The sequence below is a fragment of the Hordeum vulgare genome, chromosome 3H, assembly GCF_904849725.1.
Source record: "Hordeum vulgare subsp. vulgare chromosome 3H, MorexV3_pseudomolecules_assembly, whole genome shotgun sequence".
NCBI lineage: Eukaryota > Viridiplantae > Streptophyta > Magnoliopsida > Poales > Poaceae > Hordeum > Hordeum vulgare.
Genome location: NC_058520.1, coordinates 524303142 through 524310633, shown reverse-complemented (window position 1 = coordinate 524310633; position 7492 = coordinate 524303142).

The following is a 7492-nucleotide window of genomic DNA, read 5'->3' as shown; positions in this document are numbered from 1 at the left end:
ACATGACCCGAGTGACTCCTCGGTCAATATCCAATAGCGGGACCTGGATGCCCATATTGGATCCCACATATTCTACGAAGATCTTATCGTTTGAACCTCAGTGCCAAGGATTCATATAATCCCGTATGTCATTCCCTTTGTCCTTCGGTATGTTACTTGCCCGAGATTCGATCGTCAGTATCCGCATACCTATTTCAATCTCGTTTACCGGCAAGTCTCTTTACTCGTTCCGTAATACAAGATCCCGCAACTTACACTAAGTCACACTGCTTGCAAGGCTTGTGTGTGATGTTGTATTACCGAGTGGGCCCCGAGATACCTCTCCGTCATACGGAGTGACAAATCCCAGTCTTGATCCATACTAACTCAACGAACACCTTCGGAGATACCTGTAGAGCATCTTTATAGTCACCCAGTTACGTTGCGACGTTTGATACACACAAAGCATTCCTCTGGTGTCAGTGAGTTATATGATCTCATGGTCATAGGAACAAATACTTGACACGTAGAAAAACAGTAGCAAAAAAATGACACGATCAACATGCTACGTCTATTAGTTTGGGTCTAGTCTATCGCATGATTCTCCTAATGATGTGATCCAGTTATCAAGTGATAACACTTGCCTATGGTGAGGAAACCTTGACCATCTTTGATCAACGAGCCAGTCAACTAGAGGCTTACTAGGGACAGTGTTTTGTCTATGTATCCACACATGCACTGTGTTTCCAATCAATACAATTATAGCATGGATAATAAACGATTATCATGAACAAAGAAATATAATAATAACTAATTTATTATTGCCTCTTGGGCATATTTCCAACACGGACAGGATGGGGTCGCGCGGTGGAGTTGGCCTAAGGTGCTAGATGGTTCTAATGGGTTGGGCTAAAGCGGTCGGCCTGAAACAGAGCAGGTTGGCCTGGCCTACATGCTAAGTGGTAGCTGGCTGCGGGCCGTGGCACTACAGCTTCCATCTATCATGTTCCTGTAAGCAGCATTCCCTAGATCCCTCATCCGCCTATCCATCGTCGACGGTCGAGGCTACCACTCAAACCTGTCTATGGGGACCGCCACGACGTCAGGGGTCGATGCGTACGCCGTCTGTCAATTGGAACCACCGGTCCCGAATGCTTGGCCAACTCTCCTTGATGGCTTAGGATTTCATCATGGTAGACCAGTTTAGTCATCCCTCAAATTTCATCCATCCATAGTATCAGATACACGACATTTGCTGCTTCACATGCATTTTCTGACATTTATCATTTTTGTTCGCACTGCACCAACTGCTCGGACAACATGGGATTATGTTGTGATGCAAATATAGAGCACATCTTTGATCTGACAGGAATTCAGGCTCCACACGATATGTTAAGGGGAAACTTTGCACGGTGGTCTAATCCTACTGATTGAATGTTTAGTAAGTGTTGTCCAAACTTTTAATCCTGAATGTTGCAGGTAGTACATCCCTTGCTTTCGTAGGATTGCTATCCTCAGAAACCTTCAGGTTCATAAGGATGAGTGTACTAGGGCTAGGGTGGTGCTGAAAACAAAACATGGGTTCCTGTGGGGATGTTGGTTGCACAACTCGAAAGGACGATGCTATATTGACAGGGACAAAGGTGTGTGGGTTGACTTGTGGAACAATTATGCATCTCCAATAGATGGTCCAAATGTAAAAATAACTAACTTTTGGACCATCTCGGACAAAAAACGGTGCTCCAACAGACGATTCATATGTAAAAAAATTGGATCACGGCCTCCTCGTGATGTAAAATCCAACACCTCGCGGTGCAAATTTACATCACGAGGTGCATCTGGTCCAAAACCAGCCGCTGCCCGCGAACGCCCAACCGCCACTTCCTTTCCATTCCCGCCCATGCCCATCCACCCGCCCGAAGACTAGCCGGCCGGAATCCGCCGTCGCGACTGCCAAAAACCACGCCGTCGGTGCCGCCACCACCCAAATCCCCGCCGCCGCGGTCGCCTCCCTCGTCGGTAGCCGGCTCGCAGCTGTCCGGATGCCGCCGAATCGGGAGGCAGCCGGCGCGGGATTCGGCGCCTCCGGTGGTCCGGCTGCCACGGTAGGCCTCCGTCGGGTCTAAGGCTGTCGCCGACCTCGTCCCAGTCGGTCGTGAGCCTATTCACGGCCGTTGCGTCGGCCGCACGACCGCCGCACGAAGCCCTCCGCCTGGCTGCCGAAGTACTATTCACCGCCCGTCGAGCTCCTCTTGGCCAGCCTCGAAGCTCTTTTCTTATCACCCCCGCCGTCCAGAGGAGCCGACCGCAGCCGTTCGAAGCCGTCAGCAGCAGCCAATCCAACCGGCGGCCATCTTCTTCCACCGTGTGCACTAGGTGTTCGACGGAATTCCCCAAGGTAAAAAAATGACGAAACTTGATGATTTAACTTTGGATTGGATAGTATGTTTGACGGTGGTTGTGTGCAATGTAGATGAGCTCGATTGACTCCTCTTTCGTGGATGATTCATCGCCGGACGAGGAATTTGATTTGCATGAAGAAGAGGAGGTTGCTATGCTAGTGGCCATGCACAAGCGGAAGAAACCAAAGCACGGTGGTTCCGTTTATGGTCGTGCGTTCATTCAGAGAGAACGGATTGATGCGCACAAATGGTTGGTGCGCAACTACTTTGCATCATCACCTGTTTTTCTGGAGAATTACTTTCGACGCCGTTTCAGAATGTCGAAAGACTTGTTCTTCCGCATTTGCAATTCCGTGAAGCAGCATAATCCAGTATTCGAGCAGAGAAGGAACTGTGTCCGGTTTCTTGGCCATAGCATTGAGCAGAAGATCACTGCGGCTTTGCGCATGATGGCATATGTTGTTCCGGCAGATTGCATTGATGACAACTTGGCGATGGCAGAGCGCACTTCTATCTTCTATGTCAAGCAATTCACAATAGCTATAGTAGAAGTGTTCGGTCCACAATACTTGAGAGCACCCAATGCTCAGGACACTCAGAGGCTTTTGGAGATGAACAAAGCTCGAGGATTTCCAGGTATGCTCGGGTCTGTGGATTGCATGCATTGGAAATGGAAGAACTATGCAAAAGCATGGCATGGACAATTCAAGGGTCATGGGACGGATGCCACTATCATTCTTGAGGCAGTTGCTGATCATGAAACATGAATTTGGCATGCATATTTTGGTACGCCCGGTTCTTGCAACGACATCAACGTGCTCGACCAGTCACCTCTCTTTCCCAACTTAGCAAATGGAGAAGCACCACCGGTGACCTTCGAAGCAAATGGCCGCACCTACAACTATGGGTATTGATGACCCACGAGTATAGGGGATCTACCGTAGTCCTTTCGATAAGTAAGAGTGTCGAACCCAACGAGGAGCAGAAGGATCTGACAAGTGGTTTTCAGCAAGGTATTCTCTGCAAGCACTGAAATTATCAGTAACAGATAGTTGTGTGACAAGATGATTCGTAGCAAGTAGCAATAGTAACAAAGGTGCAGCAAAGTGTCCCAATCCCTTTTGTAGAAAGGGACAAGCCTGGACAAACTCTTATAGGAGGTAAACTCTCCCGAGGACACATGGGAATTTCTGTCAAGCTAGTTTTCATCATGTTCATATGATTCGCGTTCGCTACGTTGATAGTTTGATATGTGGGTGGACCGGTACTTGGGTGCTGCCCTTACTTGGACAAACATCCCACTTATGATTAACCCCTCTCGCAAGCATCCGCAACTACGAAAGAAGAATTAAGACAAAGTCTAACCATAGCATTAAACTAGTGGATCCAAATCAGCCCCTTACGAAGCAACGCATAAACTAGGGTTTAAGCTTCTACCAATCTAGCAACCCATCATCTACTTACTACTTCCCAATGCCTTCCTCTAGGCCCAAATAATGGTGAAGTGTTATGTAGTCGACGTTCACATAACACCACTAGAGGAAAAACAACATACAACGCATCAAAATATCGAACGAATACCAAATTCACATGACTACTTATAGCATGACTTATCCCATGTCCTCAGGAACAAAAGTAACTACTCACAAAGAATAATTATGTTCATGACCAGAGAGGTATTGAATAGCATCAAGGATCTAAACATATAATCTTCCACCGAGTAATCCAACTAGCATCAACTACAAAGAGTAATTAACACTACTAGCAACCTTACAAGTTCCAATCGGAGTTGTGAGACGGAGATTGGTTACAAGAGATGAACTAGGGTTTGGAGATGAGATGGTGCTGATGACGATGTTGATGGTGATGAGTCCCCTCCGATGAGAGGAGTGTTGGTGATGACGATGGCGACGATTTCCCCCTCCGGGTGGGAAGTTTCCTCGGCAGGACGGCCCTACCGGAGCTCTAGATTGGTTCTGCTCATGTTCCACCTCATGGCAGCAACGATTCCTCCTGAAAGCCTCCTCTTGATTTTTTCTGGAACAAAACCCTCCTTATAGTAAAAGAGGGGAGCCAGAGGGCCAACAGGGAGCCCACAAGTCCCCTAGGCACGGCCAGGCGGTAGGTCGCGCCTAGCAGGCTTGTGGCCTCCTCGTGGCTCCCCTCTGGTACTTCTTCGGCCCAGTATTTTTTATAAATTCCAAAATAATTCCTCGTTGATTTTCACGGCTTTTGGAGTTGCGCAGAATAGGCATCTCAAACTTGCTCCCTTTTCAGGCCAGAATTCCAGCTGCCGGCATTCTCCCTCTTCATGTAAACCTTGCAAAATAAGAGAGAAAAGGCATAAGTATTGTACCGTGAAGTGTAATAACAGCCCATAAAGCGATAAATATCAACATAAAAGCATGATGCAAAATGGACGTATCAACTCCCCCCAAGCTTAGACTTCACTTGTCCTCAAGCACAAACCAAGATCAAAAAATATGCCCACATGTTTAGAGAGAGAGGTGTCGACTAAACAAGATACGGACATGCAGGCATCATGATCATAATCAGAACAACAATATCATCATATAATCTCTTATGCTAAAGTGATAATTCCTTCACAAAGTAAAGTATGGATCAAGAACTTATTGAGAATTAACAACCAATAGCCTATAGTCATTGAAGCGATTGCAATTTATCATAACATCGGAAAGAGCCAAATAAGAGCTTGTAAAGCAAATCCACATACTCAATCATCCTTTCGTCTTCTACAATTGCTACAACCCACGTGGTACTCATGAGATCAAAGTTTCAGTTGGACACTGAGAAAGATAGGGGCTTATAGTTTCGCCTCCCAACTATTTACCTCAAGGGTAATGTCAACAATAATAATTCATGAATACTTACTTCCAAGTTGACATATGAATATAGATCTTTCCCTAGCATATGACGTTAGCCAAGATAAAGGCGAAATAAGGAATTTGTCTAGATCACCATGACTCTTTCAAGGGCAAAAAGTAAAGGTACAAGATAGGCCCTTCGTAGAGGGAAGCAGAGGTTGTCATGTGCTTTTGAGATTTGGATGTGTGTCCTCTTAGTGTGAAGGAACGTCACTTTATATTGCCTCCTGTGATAAAGAACTTTATTATGCAGTCTGTCGCTTTTATGTCTTCCTCATCACAGGTTCGTACAAAGCTTATTTTCCACACACTAATAGATCATACATATTTAAGGAGCAATTTTTATTGCTTGCACCGATGACAACTTACTTGAGAGATCTTATTCAATCCATAGGTAGGTATGGTGGACTCTCATGGCAAAACTGGGTTGAAGGTTTATGGATGCACAAGTAGTATCTCTACTTGGTGCGGGAGATTTGGCTGATATGGGGTGGAAGAAATCGTCACATGCTAAGGGATCTCTCGTCATATAATCATTGTTCAGAACCAAGAAAACACAATTCATTATGTTGTCTTCCTTGTCCAACATCTACTTCTAAGCATGCAATAGTTTAGTGAGTGTTCACAGTCGTATATGGTGCCCAGGATGATATATTTATATGTAAACCTCTCTTTCTTTATTACGTCCTATTAATTGCAACAATGACCAAGGTCTACGTTTGTCCACCCACAACAAGTTTCAATCAACATTCTTTTTATATGTGAAGCCATCACTTCCCATAAGATCATTACATGATCTTTCATGCTTTTGTTCTTTCATCATTATTTTCTTTCAGATCATGGCATGAAGCAAGGCCCTTAACGAAAACACTCTTTATTATATGACTCACGAACTCGAATACATCGGGGTGACACAAAGCAAAACTCAAGCCTAGAACACTAAGAACTTTATTCTACTAGAGAAAGATAAAACCAAAAAGGATCGAACTAAGAAAAGATAAAGGCAAAAGATGTGATGGTGATACGATACTAGGGCAACTCCCCCAAGCTTGGCACAAGCCAAGGGGATTGCCCATACCCGTGCTTAGTTGTCTTCCTTCGGAGGTGATGGTGGTGGACTTGTTGCGACCTGGGTTTGATCCTCCGTCTTCCAAGGCATAGGTGCTCCATCATGGAAAGATGATCGAGTCTCCGGAATCCTCAAATCTGTAGCCAACCGTATTGATTTAAATCTATACTCATACTCACAATTTTGGTTCTACAGGTCATAGATCTGGGCTTGGAGGTGATCAATTCTGTGATAGAGCCTGGAGAGGTGTTTCCCGATGTCATTGACATCGATCTTGTGCTTGTTGGTGAACTCCATGATCATCATGTGGTTGGCGTTGAGTCCGTGTTCCACCATCCCTTGGCACTTGAAGACTTGCTGCTCCATTGCTTTGAGCCTCACCTCCACGCTTCCTGGGCCCCTCAACATCACGGATGTGCAGCACCCCCTCACGCATCTCGATAGATTGAGGGTGTTGCGGCACTCCCGCGAGGTAGGGATTGATGACCTTCTTGAAGAACTTGTCCTTCGGAGCTTTTGGGGACGCCATAGCGATCTAGATCTGTTTGCACAACAGCTTGAAACGAAAACACAGGAAATTTGCGCGATACGAGGGTCAGACTGTTCGGGAGAATATATAATGATTTTTTCCCGACTAGAAAGAGAACTCTGCAAGAAAACGGAGTCCGGGAGGCACACGAGGTGGTCACAAGCCCCCAGGCGTGGCCAGGGGGTGGCCCGCACCTGGCAGGCTTGTCCCTCCTCGTGCGCTTTCCGGACTACTTTAAATTTTTCTAATTTTCTAAAAATTCCTACTGGAAATTTTTTGGAGTCGGTTTACTTACCGAATCACATACCTCGTCGTTTTCGGAGTCTCAAACAGGCTGATAAATATCCCTTATGTACTCTGATACGTCCATTTTGCATCATGCTTTCATGTTGATATTTATCGCTTTTTGGGCTGTTATTACACTTCACGATACAATACTTATGCCTTTTCTCTCTTATTTTGCAAGGTTTACATGAAGAGGGAGAATGCCGGTAGCTGGAATTATGGCCTGAAAAGGGAGCAAGTTTGAGATACCTATTCTGCGCAACTCCAAAAGCCGTGAAAATCAACGAGGGTTTATTTTGGAATTTATAAAAAATACTGGGCCGAAGAAGTACCAGAGGGGAGC